This window comes from Epinephelus lanceolatus, chromosome 5 (assembly GCF_041903045.1).
Source record: "Epinephelus lanceolatus isolate andai-2023 chromosome 5, ASM4190304v1, whole genome shotgun sequence".
In the NCBI taxonomy this organism is placed as follows: Eukaryota; Metazoa; Chordata; class Actinopteri; order Perciformes; family Serranidae; genus Epinephelus; species Epinephelus lanceolatus.
Genome location: NC_135738.1, coordinates 37,145,001 through 37,168,257, shown reverse-complemented (window position 1 = coordinate 37,168,257; position 23,257 = coordinate 37,145,001). Strand labels below are relative to the sequence as shown.

Genomic DNA, 23,257 nt, shown 5'->3' with positions numbered 1-23,257 from the left:
AAAGCTGTGTATCTTTCTGATTCCCCTTTTGACATTATTTTAGCTTTATTTTGTAGGATTTAAAGTATTAATTAACTGAGAGGTTTTACTAAAGGAATGCATTTCATTAATGCTTTTTTAAGGTGCTTTACCGAGCTTTCTTGCTGCATAAACCTCAACCACTGCCAACCTGGAGGCGTCACTGTTTGTCATTTGCATTTCATTTTGATTTAAACTTTGGAGGAGGCCATGAAAGTCAAGTTTGCATTGGTTTATATTTTTGCCAAGTTTTTAAAAACACATTTACTTTTATATACATACAGCTAACATACATATAAATGAAAAAAAAACTTTCTCTCCATAAAGCAGATGTCTACAAAATTGAGATGTAAATGCACCTGAGACTTATTTGAACTCCACTTGCTCAGTCAGGGCCAGAGGTGCTGCTCAGAGATGGCACCGGCTGTTAAAAGGTCAATTCCCCCACACTGCATTTTCACGTAACGCTATTGCTAACTAGCCATGTGGTTCAAAGTGTAGATTTTAGAGTTTTATTTGCAGATTTTTGGAGATATTGGCCACTCAGACTTGCGATGCCAACTCACACTGGCAGTGAGTGGAATTTCAGTGTTTGTGCTGGCAGAACTGAAGATGACATTTGAAAAACTTAAATGTCAAATGTCTTGTCTCTTTCCAGGAATAATGGCTTAGTTTTACTCGGGATATTTTACAGGCAACTGTGGGAGGTTTTTAGTATGAGACAAAGTGCTGCGTTTTTATAAAATATCTTTTAGCTTTTCTAAATTATGGTGATCCAGTAAAACCAAAACAACACAAAACAGGCTTTAAAAACTCTGTATTTCAAATATCAAATAAAGACAATAAAGCCCCCAAAAATATCTAAAAAAGCTTTCTTTTTTCTTATGAAGTACCCTAACACACATTAGGTCAACATCACATTTTAATACAGTGTGAATATGCCTCAAGTAATAATAAGTAATTCATAATTGAGAGACAAAGGCAGAACAAATGGTCCTTTTCTGTTTTACATTAATATCACAGGTCAGATTAAATTGTTGAATGAACACTGCAGTGATTCTCGGTTTACCTAATCTAAAGTAATCTGTTCCACAGGCTGTAGTTTAGGGTGTCGGGTGGCCCATCAACCATTTCCTAATTCACAAAGAAAATAAATTGATAAATTGATATTACTTTGAATGTAAATAAGTTGCCAGAGTGTATTAACAAACCAATTAATAACAACAGTGCGAGATGAGGATCCCATGGACCCCTCAACAGAGATCCAGGCTTAGCCCCAAATGTCCACAAATCCTAGAAACGCCCCTGCGTACACCTCCTGTCATTTTGCAAAAGTGGCCCCTGGGCAAAGCAAGTTAGGTATCACCAGCTGCTCTGTTGGCTTGCTGCTACTTTATATGTGGATAATTATTTAAGTGATTGACTAGTTAACTTGTACACCGAGAGTCAGAACATCAGAAGAAGACTCCCTCAGTATACCACCTCACCAACCTTTCCTATTAACTCTCAAATTGGAAAATAATGAAATACCGGCTCCTCTTATGCCACCACTACTCAGGGTTTAATTTGAAGGTGATAAAGAAAGACTGCGCCCCCATGATAAGCAATAATACATTAAATGCATACCTCTTTGTTAGGCCCAGATTTGAGAATGAAAGCAGAGCCACAGAATATGGAGGAGATTGCCAAAGTATTTGGAAAAAGACAGTTTTTCTTCCCAGCCTCTCCAGTTAAATCTGAGCAAATCGCCCACTCACACACAACATATCCTCTTTTATATCATGCTGCTGTGCCACTTAAGAGCGAGCTTTTCCATAGCATGGCTCAGGGAGATTTGACTTTCTCTCTCTTACCTGGTTACTCAAGCATTCAGCTGTTTCAGGTCTTTTAGAGAGAAAACATTTCTACTGTATTTTTGTATTCCCCATCTCCATTTATAACAAAAAAGGATGTTTTGGAGGCTGATGCAGAGCCGGTGTGTGTGAGTTATGTACGTGTGTGTAAGCATTACTGTCTGCCAGCACATACAGTATGTGTGTGGAGGTGTTTACTAGATCTACAGAGATCTTCATCCTCAGTCAATAGGCCCTTTTTGACCGCAAGAACGTTCAGGTACGAGATGATCGGAGAGTAGTACTCACATTCCGAAAGTACAGGAACTTTGTGGGTGGGGGTTGGCGTGCTGAACATTTCTGATTATTTGATTATTCGCAGCAAAGACTCACATTATGCCATCAACCTTTTTTGTTTGTTTGTTGTACTTCGAAACATCAATATGGAGTTACACAAGAAAGCATAAAGCAGATGGGCTGATGGTGACGTCCAGGCCTTATTGAGCATTTATGCTGAGGATGAAATGAGAAAGTTGTAACCTGGCTGCCATGTTGAAAACAGTCGAGCCAAAACCAAGAACCACCCAGTGGCAAATGCTCTCATTTTACAGCCAAACAGTACACTAAAATATCTCTCCGGAGTTGCCTGCAGTTTACGAGCTGTGATTGACGTGATTGACAGCTGCGTTACAGACTTGTCAGCTCTGATTGGTTGTTTTCCTTCAGGCGTGGTGGATTCTTGCACATGCTATTAGGATCACTATGAGGAGGCAGAGGAACATATTTTTTTTCACAGACTATCTGTCTCATGTACTACTGTCAGGATATAATGACAGTTTGATCAAATATGACAAAAACTTCTTTTTTATAAAAGTTACCAACCACAGCTTTAGGCGAGCTGAACAATGTTCACACTGGGAAACAGTGCTGAGATCTAATGTTCCATGTTACCATGGGAACAGATCTGCAGCTAGTATTTTTCTCACTGTGTGTCTGTTTGTCAGTCAGGGATTGAAATAACATCTGAGTAAGTCCCGGGTTAGAGTCTGTTGCCTAATGATCAGTGTCAGATGACACACCAGTGGAGATAAAACACTCTCTGAAGCACTGCTAGATTTCTGGGGGACTCAAACCCTGCCAACTGCTAAACATCAGACTTTCTGGTCATCTCTGAGTCACTCACCACACTGCTGTTGTTTTCTTAGAACTAAACATCATGTGTGTATTTGACCCTTTTTTAACCTCTTTCCATACTTGACATCTTTTACAAACAGTTCAAGTTAAACCGGCAGCATGACAGCATTTCTCGCTGTAATTTAGATGTACCAGAGGCGTCCAGTGGGCTCTGGGGAATGCAGGAAGATTAAAAGATTGGGCTGGAGCCAGTAACAAATTTGTTCAAAATTAACAAGAGTGAGTGGCAAGATGGTAGCTTGTCTTTTCCTTTCATATCTTTCTTTCCATCAATCTGTAACAAAAGGGAATAACAAGGGAGCCATTTCTTGCAGCATTTCTGTCCATATCTAATTATTCTAGCAGTATAGTTGCTAAAAACAACATATGAATGTAAGACCATACATATTATGAGGACATATGAAACAAAAAGATCACTGTAGTAAGAGTGAGACTGATATATTGGAAACAAGTCAGGCTTGGTATCGTTCACAGATATGCAATACCATTGTCAATACAAAAGAGTTTTGATACCAAAACAATACATTTTCCTGCCTAGTCACCAGAAGAAAATGTTGGCATTGTAAGTTTCTGCAAACTACCACCACCAATAGCCTACATTACATTTGCACATTTAATACATTTCAGCATTTTTTTAAGTGACGTAATAGATAAGTTGACTTTGTAATTGGGAGGTTGAGGGAATGTTGGATGGTGCATTACCTAGACGAGATGCTGCAGACCACTGTTCAAGACCAACAAAACAAGGTGTGTTTTAGTGAGTCATTGCTGTGATTCCAGCGGCTTTTTAGCCTCCAAACGTGGGTATTTTGTAGCCACCTGTCAGTGTGTTTCTAGTGGATTTCTAGGCTCCAAACTTAGGTGTTTTGTAGTGACCTGTCAGTGTATTTGTAGTGGCTTTTAGGCTCCAAACATGGGTGTTTTGTAGCAAACTGTCAGTGTATTTCTAGTGGCATTTTAGACTCCAAACGTGGGTGTTTGTAGTGACCCGTCAATGTGTTTCTAATGGCATCTTAGGTTCCAAACGTGGGTGTTTCTGGTGGGTTTTTAGGCTCCAAACTTCGGTGTTTTGTAGCAACCCGTCAGTGTGTTTCTAGTGGCTTTTTAGGCTCCAAATATGATTGTTTTGTAGTGACCTATTGGTGTTTTTTCAGCGGTTTTAGGCTCCAAATATGGATGTTTTGTAGCTACCTGTCTGTGTCTTTCCATCGGCTTTTTAGGCTCCAAATGGTGTTTTGTAGTGACCTGTCTTTGTTTTACCATCTTTTTTTAGGCTCCAAATGCTGGTATTTTGTAGTGGCCTGTCAGTGTTTTTCCAGCGTCTTTTTAGGCTCCAATTGTGGGTGTTTTTAGTGACCTATGAGCGGGGATAGTGCCATGAAAAGCGCTTGTCTTTCCACAGAAACATTGCTGCATTTCCTGCTGGGACTGCGCCCCCAAAACCGGGTATTTTGAGCCAAAACATGATCCTATCCTAACCAAGTGGTTTTTGTGCCTAAATCTAACCCCATGTAAACCATAGCAATGAGTAAATACAAAGTTTCAATGTTTCAGCAGCATAGCATGCAAATATAACAAATCTGTGTTTTGCAATAACGTACAATACTATAATTTTTTCTAGTGATTGGATTGCTTTTTCTAATACCTAGTTTGGAGGAATATCAAAATGTTTTCCTTCTAACCCCTTTTCATTTAGCAAAAAGCAAATGTTCTCAAATGATTTATGTGATGTGCAAGAAAATCAGTCCACAAAATCAGTCTAAAATTTGCTTAATTCTGATTTAAGTCAGGAATTATCTGATCAAAGACTACGTAAATGAGTAAAGCAAAGGTATAAAATACTTGAAAATACTGAACTTGGAGTTTGCATTTCCTAAGAGTCACTGATAAATCCTTTGCTGATTATCATTTATCTGCTGCCATCAGTTAAAGCGATTGCTGTGCTGATTAGGTGCAGTATGGCCTGGTTCCTCTCTGTCTCCTGTGGTTTGTGAGAGTGGAGGAGGTGGCTAAGGATCACAGTTCTGGGCTCTCACAATCTGATTAAAAGTTTAGAGTCTACCCAGGAAAAGTTTCTTGCATCTACTCAGAAGAAAAGCAGTGTTACAACTGTTGTGTTACCTGCCCACACCAGAAAGAAAGAAAGCATGAGTTAGCGAAAAATCAGTCAGTTTCAGACGCTTACTGAGGTTGAATTTAAACGTGATTGCTGGGTCGATACAATTTCAGCTCTAAGTAAAGATTGGCATTGAGATGGTGTTTTATGCATGCTGCTGCTCCATATCCATACAGTCACACACAGTGCACTTGATGAGATCCGGATATGCAGAGCTTTTACACTGTTAAAGCTGATTTGGACACAAAATTGTGTCACAATGACTCATACCAAATCTGGGGGTTGCATTGGATTATGGAAAGGATAAAATCTATAAATATTTATCTCTCTGCAGAGCTTTATTGAATGTGAAAGGAGAATGCCTTTACCGTGTATTCTCCTGCATATGTCAATTTTTAGTATTTGACTCATATAATTGTGGTGAATTCCAGGAGGTTCATGGTGCACTTAAGCGTCGAGCTCGTGTTTAATGCATGGAGGCTGTCAGACATGATGGAAACTTTGATGATGGTTGACAGATGAGAATGTTTGCTGTGCTACAACCTGCTTTATTTGATGTCAGATACTTGGCTTCATAAGGATTCTCACTCACACACGATCGCTCTGTTCATCGGTTTAGAAAGCCTGACAAATTGAATGAATGGCAGCACGCTCTGCTGTGTCCTCTTCAGCGCTGCAGTAAATAACATTTCCCATATTCAATCCAAAAGGTTCCTGAAGCCACGGTTCACTTCTGCTGAATTTATTTTGTGTCAAAGTGCGTCTCCTTAGACGTATTAAGAAGGTTATGTCACCAAACATCGGAAAATAGAGTGCAGTGCTGCGCCAAGTTTGGTAAAAGCCAGGTGGTGTTTTTCAGTTCCTGATACAGGTAACATTCATCATCAATAATGTATGCAATAATGTGCAACAAGATAGTCACATAACTACTAAAGACAACAAACAACAAAAAAACTCTAAAGGTCATCATCCTTTATTAAATTAAAGGCATTCTGATGTTAAGAATAAGGCTGGTCATAGTCTGTATTTTTATTACTATTAACAGATTCCATGAAAAGACCAAAACCAACAGTGGACTGATCTTACTCCCAGCTGTAGTACTGTGTGAATATCAAAATCTGATAGATCTTCTTCTTCTGTGCCATACAGCTCCATTGTTGTCCAAAAAACTATTAAAATCTCTTCAGTGAGCCACACTGTTGCACTGGATGACATGATCCTTCATTAGCAACACACACATTGTAGTTTATCTAGAGTCAATCCAACATACACTGGCCTGCTGCCACAAATACTCACAAGAACACCAAATGTGTATTACTCTGTTGTATAGAATTGTCCCTCAAAATGCTCTACTTAGTATTGTTTGCTAAAAATTGTGGACAGTGTTAAATTGTAGACTATTGCAAGCCTTACCATTTTAAGGTAGGCTGGCAAAGTGACTGGTTGAACCTCAGTGTAACAGTTTAGGTAGTCTAACCACTTAGTGTAAAGCATCCTCATACTTACAGTCCACTCTAACTACCTAGGCTACCATGAGCAGTGATTTAGAATAGTGATTAAATTACTGACCAGATTAGGTTCAAAGTGTCTCACTGGAAGACACATAAACTTACAGGATGGAGGTGGTAAAGAATAGTCAAGGTCTGGTCAAGGGGTGGTAGCTGCACCTGCCGAGGTAACATCCTCCTGACACCCAGCCCAACATCAACACCAAGTCAGCAAGTCACTCTTCCACAGTCGTTCCAGACAATCCTTTGGATTTGGATTGTAACCCAGCGAGCTCGCAGTCTCTCAACTGATGGAAAGTTGTGGAAGGATGCATTAATTCGTTGTTTCAAACAATACGGGACACTACAGCAACTTGATTGCAACATGATTTAGCTCAATTCCTCTGTAGGAGTGGTAGCTGTGTTTTGCTCAGTGGTAGAGAGAGAACTGTAAGTAAGGCTCCGCTGCCTTTGACCATTTGTGTTCTCCAGATGGACAGTGTAAAAGGCCCTGTGGACTTCGGGCGCAACAGTTGATCATTTTACCCTGTATAGTGTGTCATAGTGGACGCCAGACTGCATCCTGACAAAAACAAAAGCATGTCCAATTTTTTTCTGCCTTCTACAGTGTATTTCATAACGTCCATGATGTTGACCAACAGGAGCACAGAATGATATAGCTAACATTAGCATACTGGCTTTCACAGTCTGCTTTATGAATGTGGCTAGCTAGCTACATTTAGGTTTTTGTACTGGCTAAAAAAAAAACCTCTTTGAGGTATTGACAGCCCTTATTGTCCTCTTTGTCCGACCCAAGAATGGGTCAAGAGTCATTATTTCATTTTTTAGGCTATAGCAAAGACAAGACAGCCAGTATCATACACTGCCATTGTTTGTTTGCCAGAAGTCAGTCCCTAGTCCCTTCTTCCCGATGACATCATATGAAACACAGCAAACCATGATTGGTCGGGGGCCACCGTGTAGTGTGTCATGTCTGTTGGCCGAGTCATGGCAAGAATTTTTGACTCTATAATCGTCTAATCTGGCACAGTGACCATTGAAACAGACCAAACTAATTTGCACTCTGAACCAGGGATAATAGACACCTTACAGTCGATTTATTTCTCAGGGCTGGTATAGTATGCATTATAAGTCATTCCATTATCACCTAATGTAAATTTCCATATTGGCATGGGTTTGACTTTTCTTGGCTGCAGCACCCACGGAGGCTTCACAGTTGGTGGTTGCTTCAGCTTCACACTGGATGTTGGCAGACATTTCATCAAGATGAGTGACAGGAGTTGGAGCAGAAACCTGACTAGAGAGGGAGGAGAACAGCACCATCAATATTGTTGCTGCCTCAAGGATAAAAGTTTCATGTTGCAGCTTTAATTTATGCCAGCTGCTCATGCTCAGACCTCAGCTGTCTTCTTTGCATCACCGTACTGCCCCTTATTTTTCCTTTATCTGAAGAGCTCAGATGATCAGAGGTGTAGCAGTACATCTAAGAGGCGGGAATTGATCCAAGGCCAAAGATCCTGCATGTGGTCCCAGAGGCAGGATGAGGGGCGAGCGCTGCATCATCCCTGCACATGTTCTTGGCATTAAAGCAGCAGTGGCTCGTTTTGCATCGCTCTGCTCGCCTGCGCTCCGCTCTGTACTTCTTTGTGCCTCTCTGATTATGCACCACTGGAGCTTTTCACACTGACAAGGGAAAAAAACAAAAACTGGATGGAAGTTTGGCTACTACACAGATTTACACCACGACCATGAGAATATTGTGACATTGGAAGGCGGTTGAAACCTAATTGAATATTCCCCGTTAATGATTGCGTAATGTGCAGCAAGAAGGAGACGTTTCATACTAACATGCTCATCGTTTTTGCCAAATGACTCCATTTCCTCTCAGTGTTGTCCATCCTCTTTGCAATATTTGCTGTTTATGACGCATCTGCACCTCAGAGACTCTTGTTCGCTGCAGGTAGACTGTGCAATGGTTCCTGCTTTCAAGTTGAACGTCTCCACTGGCAGTGCTGTCATTCCTTTCACTGTTGCCAGGCAGAAACACAGAGAAGCAGCTTTATTGTACAAGGAAAATGAACTCCAGTGATATGATTGACTTGGTTTCAGTTACTGCTCTGGCTCACGTTACTCGTGACAGAGCTAACCGGGCTAAACATCTCTGACATTATCTGAGCTGTTATGCACCTCAGTCTTTTACCGTCTATCACACACATAATGGCATGAAACACAAGCAGCTCCTTTCTGCTGCACTCTGGAGTTAACAATCTATTTCTGGAGTATGTGTGAGTGTGTGTGTGTGTGTGTGTGTGTGTACATTTGAGTGAGAAATATCGAGAGAGACTCGAAGTCAGGGAGGGGGAGAGTGGTTTCATATGCAGATTGTAAATTTCCCCAGCTTGTACATTAAATACATTATGCATGGCAGGGCCCGGTTACAAATCATATGGGTAGGCAGAAGCTCTCTTGGATAAATTGATTTTTATAATCCCAATTAGCCACGCTTTGTATTTTTCTAATCTGTGGGGGCTGTGAGAGGTTGCATGTTTCCTCGCCGGTGTGTTTTAGAAAGGTTAAATTTTTCCCGACTCTCTCATGTGAGAAGCACTTTGATGTACAAAAGTGTTTTTACATGAGAATGCTTCTCATATTCAGAACTCATTCATGTGTGCACACAGCACACAATATGGAGTCTGTGTAGTGTAATGCAATGCGGTTTGTAAAGTGCATACGTTGTAATGTATCCATAGAAAATTCACAGCATGGAGTTGTACATGCAGTACATGAAGTGTGCAGGTATTTAGCTTCCCGCAGTAAACTGGTGACATCTGTGTGTGCATGCTTCATGCCTCCCTCCAGATGGTGTGTAATGCAAGAAAGGTGCTGCATTTTAATCATTCTGTGTGATGACCAATGAGCCTCTGCATTGCGTGTAATAAGGGAAAAGAAGAAAATAGATATTCCTCAACGGGTCGATTCACCCCAATTACACACATGAGAAATAGGCTATAATTCCTCACTTTCTTATCTACTAGCTCTGGTAGTCAAGGGTTAATTTGCAGAGCTTTGACATACCCAATCCTTTTAGGTAGCTCATGTGCTAAAGAGAAGGTTCACAGAGATAATAATAACAATGCCACAGTGAGCTGTAAAGATTACTGTCTTTTGTGTCATCACTAAAGGCCCGAACATACTCGGGCGGAACGTATGTGGAACGGACTCCACGAGGAATGTCCGCAGTCATTCGGGCTTTCATAGTCGAGCGCACTTCTGCGTTGTAGTTTCCTGTAAAAATGTCCGTGAAAAATCCCCGCAATGTGAAAAATACATGCCGAGCAGTCACTGGTGCGCGGAGCGGAGTCCGCGCGGTCGTAAAATCTGAGCTTTGCGCGCACAGGGCTTGCGGAGGTCCACTTTGAGTCCGTTCCGCATACGTTCCGCCCGAGTATGTTCGGGCCTTAACAGATGTAGTGTCCCAGTTTTTTCATCTATAAAACGCACTGTGTGGCTTTGTAGGTTTGTTAGCAGAACGTAGTGTATGTGCTTTCGTTCCGTCATAGGAATTTTCCATAGCGTGTAAATTTCACTCTTAAATAAGGCTCAAATAAGGTGGTGCACAGTAAATAAAGTGCACTGTTATAGAACTCTGAAGTGTGTACAGGCTGACATCTCTGTCATTCTTCTTCTTCGTTTCTTGTGTGGAATAAAATGCTCATTTATCATACTTGTATGCATTTGTCAATGAAGACGTTTTGTCATGCCACAGACAGTAAAAGCACAGGTGTAAATAATAAATCAAGCCTTTAAGATAGTACATCTTTTGAAATGATGTAATAGGTGTTTTTATGGTCTAAGATAAGAAACAACAATTTGATTCTGTTAAAAATCACCAATATTGCAGCTACGTTGCTTTTAAAGAACCATATATTTGTATCTTTTATTTTTACCAGCTGCGACAACCAGTTAATAAAAGATCTGTTAAAATACACTTTGATGGGCTGAGTGTGCAGTCACAAACTTTTATGTCTTATTTCTTCACGCTTTTACTTTCTCAACCTTGTTTGTTTGATCCAGTCTGTCAGCAGCACCTTGAAAACATGTACAAACTTGATGGACAGAAGGAAGAATTGAGTAAATTTAGCTGATGATCCAAATGGGAAATGTCAGTTATGTCTAGCTGAAATGGAACTGATGGAAATTGGACACTATTGGTAACTCTTCAAGGTCAGAAAATCAATTTCATAACAGCACATTAAGAGAATCGTTCGGAGCCGATGGACGTTCTGTCTAGTTACGTGACTGAATTGACAAAAAAAGGTTTTGGCCTGACCTCATCATGAAATGATTTTCACAAGGAGGTGGTGAGGCCCCCTGTGCAGACAACAAATGATAGAGCTCCCCCCTGATGGAGGGTACACACTCTCCCTGGTGATGAAGTGTCAACCCTGGAATTGGAAATTTCCCTCTGGAGGAGTCGAGGTTGACGCGCGGAGCTGGAATGACGGTGCTGAGAGACAGCAGGAGTCAGACAAGCACGAACAAGTTTCATTTCCTGATCGGCTAAATATGAAGTGACGAGACAGGAAATGTCACATGTGGAACAAACTGACAGCGTGAGAAAAAAAAAAAAACAGAACAAGGGAGTGAAAGAAGCTGACATCCTGACTCAATTGAGCTTGTGAAGAGAATTTAACAAAAGGCGGCACACTCACTCGATGATAGTGCCGTCATTGTTGCCATCAGTAGCCTTATCTTCATTATCAGCTCTGTAACAACAAAGGTATAGTCATATACAACAGAGGGAAAGCGAGGAAAGTGTCTGGGTTTTGTTTTTCATACAGTGTGGCCCAAGGTATATCGATTAAATTGAATGTACCATAGCTTGTTCCACGTAGGGTGTATGAAATCACTAAACATCGAACATCGAGTATAAATTGTCAAGTCATAGTTTTTGAGTCACCGGCATTGAACTTGCTTTGGCATTTGGTGCTATTGCTCTCTCCTATGGCTCTCTCCCTCTCACAAACATGATACGCCACACATACTGCATCCATTTAGTCTTGGGCGACTTGCAAATATTATTAATATATGACCTGGACAGCTGTTACTTTACAGCTCACAGTGAATAAATCCTCATGTGTAATGGCGTTGCGGTAACAGTTTAACTTTTAACAAGTTTAATGACAGTGTGAGCAGGCGAGGCGTGTGTTTTGGTATCTGCAGGGCTCTTGATTTCGACTGTTTAGTTGAATTTTGCAACCAGGGACCACCTGTGTTACTAACAAATACTATTTATATATGAGCTGGAGAGCTGTTTGTTCATTTACTGCTCACACTGTGTAAATCCTCATGTTTAACAGGGCTGCTGTAACTGTTTAATGTTCCACTAACTGCTGACTGTTGACCGGAAGCGTCAGGTTCAAAGCAAAAACTGCAAGTCTTCTGGTGCAAGAGGAGATGATAATAACTGTACTTTATTTTACCTTATTATAACTGTGCTTTATTTAACTTGACATATAACAGTAATTACTTTAACTTTATTGTAACCGTAGTTTATTAATAGTTTTGTATTTTAGTATTAGAGGAGATTTTAAAATACTGATATGTGTATCGCGATACAGCCTAAAAATATTGCAATATTATTTTTAGGCCATATCGCCTAAAAAAAAATCTGATCTTCTGTAAAAGGCTCCTTGACTGATTTTTCAGTACTCTTGCCTCAAATGAGAAGATTTTTCCTCTCATTTCTTCTCTTCTGTCACTACAACACAATGAAATTAAAACAGGGTGCATTGCTTTTGTCTGAATGCCCTGCTGTTCCTGTCAGGCTTTTTAAACAATCAGACAGACTGTGGCACGCGCCTTCAAAAATCCTCCGTGTTTTTGCATCAGGATTCACTCCGCCGTCCTTTCTAAGGTGTGTTTGCATCATTCACCCGGGCCTACTCTCAAGTCGTTCTGCTATTCAATTCAAAATCAGCTGCTTTAGAAAATCCAGCACACAGAAAATGCAATCCAGCTTGTGATGACTGAGAGAGAAATCAATTTGTTCAGATGAAACTTGTAGGATGGAGGCTTTTTTTTTCGCTAGATGTTAAAGAGTCCCTTGCATCCACAGCAGGTCGTTTCAGCCTCCAAACAGGCCAACAGGCAGGCGGCAGGGATTTATTTCGTCTGTAGCGTCAGAAAAAGGAAGAAGGGGGAGAGAGAAAGAAAGCGAGAGACAGAATGAAAATTTAATCAGCCTTTGCTTCTTAAGGGTTGACTGGGAGAGAGAGGGATTTATAGCTGCTTGGCCTCCTCTCCTCCGACTCACCATGTATCACTGCAGCTGCTCACCTCCCTCCTTCACTCCATCACTCACTTACTGCTCTGTGTGTGTGTGTGCACCCGTCAGTCCAAGTATCTTTCCCTTCGTGTGTCAGATGTGTCATGTGTCCTTGAAGTCACAGTTGTGTGTATAACAGCTGCATTTTCTCTTTTTTTCTAAGCAATCTAGTCAGTTGCCTCAGAAACAGAGGAAACGTGGCTTTACAGAAACATGATTTGGGTCTTGTGAGTTAAGGGTCTTACTTAAGAGCTCCTTTGTGCTAGGAATGAGGGAGAGGCACACACTGCTATATTTGTGCCATAGATTACATTTATGGCGAAAAAAAGTCTGTCAGGTGCTAGCTGCCTGATTACCCCAGGGCTAGTAAAATGCCCCACAGGACTAGTAAATCCAGCAACTCACTTACCCAATCTGGCAAGTGGTAAAAAAGAATTAAACACATATTTTTTTTAAAGAGCTGATAATGGAAGTAGCTAAGGAGTGAGCCATCTTGCTTTCCTCTTATCTCTGTTGAGAGTCGCAGGTCTGTTTGGGCATGTGTGAGAAAATAGCAGCGGGTAAAGTCAAAGTGTCGGCGAGCATTTCAATTACCCTGGGAACAGGAGTTTATTTGGGTGGCGTTAGAGGTTGTGGGTGAAACTGCAACTATTGTGCAGTTTGCCACAAGTTTGAGAGCAAGCTGGCTAAAACCGGGCAGCTTTTCAAAGTTGTTATTTGATAACCATTAATAGATAAAACAATCTGTATAGAGGCCAATAAAAATTGACTTTGGGCAAGTAGATTTCTGACCACCTCGCCTAACTGGGCAAGTGAAAAAAATATTAACGCTGAACCTTGGTGCAGTTAAAGGCATAGTTTGGATCTTTTGATGTGGGGTTGTATGGGGTACCTATCCATGGCTAACATTGCTGAACACAGGAGCTGCTGGTCTACTGCTGCCTCAATCAGTTAGTTTGTTTGTGTTATTACGTGACTTTTGTATTGAAAAGTGTTAGTAAAAGTCACATTACCACAAACAAGCTAACTGATTGAGGCAGCAGTAGACCAGTAGCCCCTGTATTCAGCAAGCTAAAACCACTCTTTTCTCAATGGAGTCTGGTGGCTTTAAAGAACATAGGTGGGGAACAGAAGTTGTTAATTGCTTCCCCATCAGAATGGGCTGTCTCATGGCAGCAGTAAAGCAGTAAAAATTTTCTAAATATGCGTACACCTAAAATAATATTGATTTTTTTTACATTGGCCTTTTTAGGTGACCAAAATACCCTCCTGCTTAGCCTCCGCTGCGGTACCCCTGACTGCTTCTCCAAACTGGGGGCGTGCCAACTAACATCTACAATGGAAAAGTACCTATTCAACCCCACTTCAAAAGATCTGAACTATCCCTTTAAAGGGATAGTGCACCCAAAAATGAAAATTCAACCATTATCTACTCACCCATATGCCGAGGGAGGCTCAGGTGAAGTTTTAGAGTCCTCACAACACTTGCGGAGATCCAAGGGGAGAGGGGGTAGCAACACAACTCCACCTAATGGAGGCTTAAGGCGTCCCAGATTCAAACGTCCAAAAACACCGCACACACGTGTGTGCGCTTGCGCAAGACTGTGAGACATGGGCACCGCGTTCATGTGTGTTCACGTGCTTACGCTGGTCTCACGCACAAGCGCACACACATGCGCACACACACACACACACGCACACACAAACACGGTGCACAGAGAGGCAGTTAGAGCTACAGGCTACAATGAGGCTAAAAACAGAGTTCAAATGACATTTTTCCGAACAACTTTTTATGTCGGGGCTTCAGGACACTTGGATCACTACAGACAAGCAGTATGGAGATATTCTGTGGTTTCAATTATGTGTTTTTGGACGTTTTAATCTGGGGCGCCGTAAGCCTGCATTAGGTGGAGTTGTGCTGTTACCCCCTCTCCCCTTGGATCTCTGCAAGGGATGTGGGGACTCTAAAACTTCACCTGAGCCTCCCTCAGCATATAGGTAAGTAGATAATGGCTGAATTTTCATTTTTGGGTGCTCTATCCCTTTAAAGGTTACAGCCAACTCAAAGATATGGTGGGTCTTTGGGAGAGATTTGTGGCAATTATGGTTTTAAAAAGTAAGTTGGATTTGGATGGGTTGTGAACTGTGGTCTGCATGAAAGTTGAATGTGCTACTCGCCCACACACCCTGACCTCGACACCCTCAGTTTCTGCTTCACTACATAAAGGGCACACTCCTCTCTGCAGTGGTGCTTCACTGTTTCAACTTGCTAAATGACAACGCCAGAATTTACCCCCAAATATGAAACAGAAACTCAGGAGACCCATCTGAGTATGATGATATAACAGTGGCAGTACAGTGATACAAGACTAAAATGACTTTTTTTTCACTAGATAAACTCATGTTTAATGTAATATGTCTCTTCTGTTTCCATGGTGATGTTTGAAATATTCTCTTTGCCCCTCTGTAATGGGAACATGAAGATGCATATAAACAGCTAATCCTGTATTTGACCTCGGCCAGGATTTTGGCTATTATCCTGCACACTCTGTGCATGTAAATAGCAGCTAAATCCAACTGCTTTACAAATACAGAATACTTGGACGGCAGATAAACAGTAATATTCATAAATTATATTTTAAATGACAGTTGAATTATTTAAAAAAGCATAATACATTTCAAGCCATTTCATTTGTGGTTAAACTCAAAGTCACGACAATCAGCTGCAATTAAGTGAATCCATTTCCAAATGGCAGCTTGTTTTCCTCATTGCGTCTGTCTGGTGGACAGAAGTTGCATTGCTGTGTAAACTGAACAATTGCATTCGATGAGGAAGGTAATTATTCCCCCTGGGTAAATCAAAGTCAGCCCGCACGGTCCTGACCTCACCACACACTCACTGTCTATTTACAAGTCCCAAGAAAAAAAAATCTACATAAAATATTCATAACTGTGAATAATCAGACATGCTGTTCAAGACCCAGTTTAGGTGTTAGGAGGCTGTAAACTACCCCTGCACTCAACAACCCCGATTAGATTCTGGGTTTGTGAGAATGTTGAAAAACCCAGTGTATCTGTATCTTCAGAGGGCTGTGTAAAATTCACTGGGAAACTGCAGAGGCATTATGAAACCACAGCCCGAGTTTAAGCACTGAGAGCCTTAAGATGAAAGGTGAGAACAGTGGAGAACAGTATCTGTGGTTTGTGTTTTTTATACTTTATGATTGAAGTGCTGTCGCTAAGTTTTGCAGTAGAATCGCTTTTTTTAAAGAGACTTTATAAGTCTGTGATGCTGTCTTATCTGGCACAAACTGTCAGTGAAGATGTACTCCTCTCTGTGTGTGCGTGATTTGGTGCTTCAGACGGTTACATAACGTGCAGAGACTAATTAGTACAGACTTTATTCTCTTTACTGTTGTTTAAAATGCCGCAGAGGCTTCATTTTCATCAACATCGCCATCCTCATCATCTCAGCATCAGCACTGGGTGGAGGCAGTGACTGATTCGGTATGAGTCAGGTTAAGGATAATGATGACTATGCTTAATCAGATTAATTTCTGTGATCTCTACGGTCAGTAATGAAATGGCACTCTGTACTCACACCATATGTGTCTTAATAAAACACACACACTAATACACATACACACACACAGAAGTGTGCCACCACAGGGGACAAAGTAAGGGCAAACACACATCCGAAGCTCAGGGCCAATCACATTCACTCAGCTCACGTATTGGTTTGTGCACAGTCACATGGTGCATCCTGCAGCAGTTTTGGCATGTGCTTTTACTGGAAAATCAATACTGCTTCACACACAACCACAAATTCTATATACAGACTCACACACACACACACGCACACACACACAGAGGCACACGCAATGTTCAAACAGTCATCAGTCAAAGTGCCAGAACAATCCACTATGATGAGGCTTTTGCATAAGCGTGTGTGTGTCTGAGTGAGTGAGTGAGTGAGTGAGTGAGTGTCTGAGGGTTCACTTCAGTGATGACACAAGTGTGTGATGTGTTCTGTTTTGAGGGTGTACTTGAGTTAAAGGGACGGTTCACCCCAAAATCAAAAATACATGTTTTTTTCTCTTTCTTCTCTTGATTGTTTTGATGTGAGTTGTTGAGTGTTGGAGATATCGACCATAGAGATGTCTGCCTTCTCTCCAATATAATCGAACTAGATGGCACTCGGCTTGTGGTGCTCAAAGCTCATAAAAATACATTGAACTCAACAGCAACGTCTCTTTCCAGAGATCATGACTAAGTTACTCAAGATGATCCACAGACCTTGTTTCTGGGCAGTTTCATGTAGGAACTATTTTCTTTCTACCAAACTACACCTGCTAACTGTATCATTGTGAAGACGGACATGTGCATCTATTGCTAGCTCACCTAGCACCACTGAGCGAGCAAATGTTACCGTTCAGCTAAGGAAGACGGCATTAATGTTTACATCTTGCGCTGTCAGGAGCCTCTCGTCCATGAGTAGATGTACGCTTCCTCCTGTGCAGCAAGTCAGTTGGCTGTTGGTGTAGTTTGGTAATCTGAATCTTCACAGAAACAAGTAACTAAAGTTGTCAAATAAATGTAGACTAGTGAAGTAAAAAGTGCAATATTTGCCTCTGAAATGTAGAGGAGTTGAAGTACTAACTACAATAAAACAGCTACTCTAGGCCTTTTTTCTAACATCACCATTCACAATTAATCAGGAAACTAACAACAATTTTTGAGGTATACATTTCAAGTTTTCAATTACTAACACTTTGAATGTAAATAAAATGCCAGAATGCATTAAAAAGCACCAAAAATAGCTTGTTTACTAAGAAAAATCCCCTGCTCCTGCCTTGTTTAAGCTAAAGGGCTGCTGTTTTAGACCCTGATGTTGAACTGATTTCAAATATATGCATGTGATGTAGTGTGCATGCATGTGATTGAACCGATGCAGTTGAAATCTCACTCCAGCTAGGTACCCAGAGTTGGCAAACCTGGGTTTACAGCCTGTTGTGCTGTCCCTAAGTGGCCAAAAAACATAGCAATGCTGATACTAAAATATCATTTGTACCTAGTCGCAACCTCCTGAGCTGAAGAATGAAGCCAACATGGATGAGCCAAAGACTGCAGCTCTTTCACTTGAGGCTGGCTCCAGAAGCCAGTCAGTCCCTTTAGACCCCCATGTTAAAATGCCCAACTTTAAAGCAGAAATAAACATATTTACAGCCTGATACAAAAATGGTTTTGGTTTTTAAAGCTAATTTACATCTTAGTGACAACTGTACAGGGGTGTGAGATCCACTCCTTGCTCCTTCACAGCACCAGCCTCTCACCCAAATATGTTCACTTTTGGCTAAAAACAAAAAAGGCGACGGCCAAAATGCTAAACTCAAACCTTCAAAACGGGAGTCCACAAACCAAGGGCTGACATCACAGAAGCTACAGCAGGGTTCCTTCCATAACGTTGTCAGACACTTTGAATAATCATCTGAGCCTGTCAGTGGCAGAAACACCACTTTAAGTGGACTTAAATTGACGCTGCACAATTGCCTATTAATGTTACATTGCAGCCTGTTTCACTGCTGACAGCTGCAGCAGTCTCGCTTAATACTGGAATAGTTGTTACCCTTTAAAGCTGCTATAACCTTATTTCTATATCAAGAATCACTGAAGTGAAAATGTCTGTGTATGTCAATTGGTTCACTTGTAATGACAAATTCATTGATTATTATCAAGACTCTGCAGCTCCTCTCAAATCTACAGCCCATTTAGGTGTCTTTCAGCTCATTGTTTTGGTTTTACGACCTTCAACTTTATGTTTTTATTCATTCTTACCAGCGTTGTTTTCTGACACAAGCAGCTATTTCGAGAGGAAAGTGCTTTAAAATTCCACTATAAGCTACACTACCTGCTCTGCACCAAACAGCAGACGCACAGTTAGCGCCTAGCTGATGAAAATGTAGAGCATTTAGTGGCTAAGAACTCAGATAGTTCCCTCAGGATTTGCCAGATACCAACACAAAGCTACTAAAATAAGAGTGAATACAAGAATTCCATTCACCAGGTTGACAGACACATGACAAGTTTAACTTGGTTGAAATATGTTTTTGCTGCCCCTGAGTGAGAGAAAAAACAAAAAGAAGAGGTTTAACAAGCCATTATCAGGAAAATTTTCCAAGTTGGGAACCATCCCTGCCTCTCTGACAGCCCACAGTGTTGCTCTGTGTGCTGGGTATGGTCACTGGTGGGAAATCTTCTCCACCCACACAAAGTGACAAGTCCAATCTGTCCACTGAACAGCAGGGAGAACTAATCCAGATAAACTTGTATGGTCCCCTTTGATATACATTGTTTTAGCTTTACGGCAGCACAGATACAGTTTTATGAATCAGAAAATGATAAATAAAGTAATGTCCTTATGATATCAATGTAGCATCATAGACCAGCTATGTTGCAGAACATGAACATTCTGGATGCAACAACTGACTGACATCACCTAATAGGATATCTGGGTATTGGAGTTTACACTTGCCCAAAAGTTACTGCACTTGAAGCAGAGATTGTTTTTGCTTGTTAAAGAGGCTTTCAAGTCAAATTCTTGAAAAGTATAAGTCAGGATTTACAAAGTGCACATCTCCAAGCTGCGACTGGCAGTTCTGTCTTATTCAGCTCTGAAAAACAGCAGACGATGATTCAGAATACCTAGCACGGGTCAATGGACACGCCAAAATACCTCTTAGTGGCTTTTAGTGGTTCTCTGCGTCCTCACAACATCACACAGTGCAGTTTGTTTTATTTTTAGATTTCAATTTTCAACTCTGGTAAAGGTAAAATGGAGAGCCGGAGTCTGTTAGATTAAGTAGTGTCTGCTTTCGGAGCAGGGATCTGTCACTGGGGGGAAATTCAATCTAGCTTTATTGAATCCGGACAGCAATATCAGAGACACACAGCAATAAAATAGTTTGAGAGCCCCGGCTTCACCTCACTTCTTTAATTCTGGCTCATAAAAACAAACAGAGACTCAAGGTTGCATAAAAAAAGTTTTGCCTGTAAAAATGACTATTGCTTGACTCGGGGGTTATTTCAGACATACACTGAATTCTAAAATTCATTGAAAATGAATTGGATTTTACGTGAAGCTTTTGCAAAGGCACTGTGTGAATAAAAAGTTACGGAATTGTTATAGGTTCGTGATTTTGACAGTCCGAACATTAATATAGACGCAAAAAAACACTTATCCTTTTGGGGGCCGGGCTGGAGCCTATCCCAGCTGAAAGAGGCGGTGAGAGGGTTGGGTGAGAAGCAGGGTGCAACCCGGACAGATCACCAGACTATTCTAGGGTCAACACATAGAGACAAACAACCATTCACGCTCACATTCACACCAACTGAGAGTCACCAATTAACCTAACCTGCATGTCTTTGGAAGGAAGCCAAAGAACCCAGAGAAAACCCACACTGACACTGGGAGAACACGCAAACTCCACACCCTGGGGTTCGAACCAGGAACCCTCTTGGTGTGACACAACAATGCTAACCACCGTATCACCCATAGTGGGGTAATGTGTCCTGAGCAGAGAATAAAGTCACGCTCCCTTTTTTTGTGTTGTTAATTATAGCCCGACACGACGTTGTATGGTGTCGGCTCGGATCGTGAAAGACAATGAGTGTCGTACGTGATAGTCCATCGTTTCATCTCCTGTAGTGTGTCATAGTTAATGACAACTGACGCCACATCTGGGACACCTCATGACGCTCTGACAGAAAGTCACAACTTCCGTCACAACCGTCACTTTGACCAATAGAAACACAGTGCTATCTGCTGCCGTAGACAACTGTTGTGAAAGCCAACTCATTCCCTCCTCATTGGGAAGAGGGATAAATAAGTCTCCAGAGCTAGGCAAAATTTTGGTGAGGGAACAACTGGCATGGCCATTTTCAAAGGGGTCCATTGAACTCTCATCTGAAGATATCTGAATGAAAATGAGTTCTATGGGTACCCATGAGTTTCTCCCAAACTTAACAGGGCTTCTTCCCAACAAATGTTTATTTCCTTACAATCAATGTACTCCTTCAAATTAAAGGTGTATATTTGTCTTTTTGAGGAAAAGGATAACCAGCCTGTTTGAAGAACAATGACTGTATAGATAAACATGTATAGAGCGGGCTGTAACATACATCACACATTAAAACATGATTGTTGCGGAACTTAAAGGGGTAACTCTTAAAGAAACTGAAGTATATCAGTATGCAATCCCTCAACTCTTACACTGACATGGTTTTCAACTAGCCTATATTATTCAACAACATAGCAGAATTCCTGAAATTGAGTTATGACTTTTGATTTTGGTGTGCCAGTCCCAAGATTTTCAGTGGCCCCATTGGCTACCCCTAAGAGATATTTCTGGATGTAAATTGACGATGCAAAATGCCACGAGGGGTTACATTACAACCTGTTTCTTGCTGCCTGCTGCACTGTGCTTTGCCAGGTTGAAAAATACCAAACTTACCTTTTAATGGCTTCAAACTTCCTGCAAAAGCTACACAACACTTTACAATTTCAGTTACAACATCTTGAAACAAAAGATGTACAAAAAGGAAAACTTTTAACCACATCCCTCAAAACTTGCCCTCTTTTCCTTTGTGAACTAAAAAACAGTACAATATATCTACAAACTCCTCTTCCCCAGGACATCACTACATATATAATGCAAGCATGCAGCAGCAAACAATCCTCTGACAATCAATAATGCAGCCTGGATATATTCATGGCTTCACATTCGTTGGAGACATTCCAGTTACTAGAGCAGCAGAAAGGTTTAAGGTCACTGGTGAAACTTTGTAAACACTCTTGCTTATTGTTTAAATTAAACTTTTTTGGATATTTTGTGCATGTTTACGCCGTCGACACACAAGTTCTAAATCCCCCGAGGGTTTGCTGAAACTTTAAGATAGATTTCAGTTTTTATTCTACTCCTCTGCTTCTCTTTTTAACCACATGATTGTTCAGCTTGACAGTTGTACAGTTGCTTTGTTGAGCCTCAGGGACTCTTTCTGGTGCTGGAAAATACAGTTTCAGACGATGCACAGGAGTGAGCCGCCCTGACCCATCATGCACTGGGCTCCTTTTACCTCCTTAGTTAGCAGTACAGAGTTCTCCGTTCCGCTTCAAAAACTGCTCCATTTTCTCCATTCTCTTCTCTTTTATGTCAAAACTGCTTTGCTCTCCTCACAGCCTGTTCATTAAAGCTCTCCCCTCTGCTCTACAGCGACTTACATCGCTCTGCCTTTCTCACACGGCTCCTGCTTTCTGCTTTAATTATACCCTGTTTACACTTTGGTTGTTAAGTTACATTTCCTTTTTTTTTTTTTTTTTTTTTTTTTTCAAATCCTAGCCTGCTGGGGTTGTGATGAATTTTGTCTGCAATGCCAGGCTGCCTGACAGATTTATTGGTACACAGCAGTAAATTGGCTTCACATGGTCCACAGTTCTGCTGTGAAAGAGTTGGCGAGATCCAAATGTGTGTCTCCTATTTCTCCAGGTATTTTTATATGGGCTTCCTGTTTGTTTGAAAATAGATTTCTGTAAAGGTCCTACATTCATCGACACTCAAGTATGCTTTTCTCCTCTCTGTCCTACTCTGTTCTGTGCTCTCTCATGTTGACTGGTGGTTCGGTTAAGGAAACTATAAAAGAAGGAAAGGTCATGACATCAGTGACCGCGTTCGAATTTTGTATTAGAGCCAAACTTTGGTGTCCTTTCTATTGGAGTCAATGGAGTGGGCACAGCAAGTCACACTACAACCCATCATATCTCTGTTGTTTCACCTTTGACTGAAAATATCCTCCCACAAAATTGAAAAAAGACACATTACATGATGTTGACTGATTTTTTTTTTTTTCAATTTTTTTTCTAAATGTGAGCATTTGTTTTCCTTGTTATTGGACTTCAAACAGATGAATGGGATCGCCCTTTCCTCGTTGCTGACGTGTAAATTTAACAGGCAGGGTCATTTGATAAACTGTTAACTGGCTAACATTTGATATATCTGTTGATGTATATTGCCTCAGATAGCTTGTGCATTTTGAGTTAAATTTTCTGATAATGATAAGCCATAAAATTACAATTCTGCAATTTTGAAGAAAACTACTTACAACTACCTGCAGTCTTAGGACTTTAGCCATTGTGCTGTTCCAAGTTATATTGTCACAGTTAGAAAAATAAAAACTTAAATCTCTGGGGAGCTACATTAGCATAAAT

At 41.0% G+C, this 23,257-nt stretch overlaps 1 protein-coding gene across 4 annotated transcripts in view; it reads left to right on the top strand.

Moving 5' to 3' along the window:
* Window positions 1-23,257, top strand: part of kiaa1549la (KIAA1549-like a) — a 130,798-nt gene that overhangs the window by 1,300 nt on the left and 106,241 nt on the right. The window lies entirely within an intron of this gene.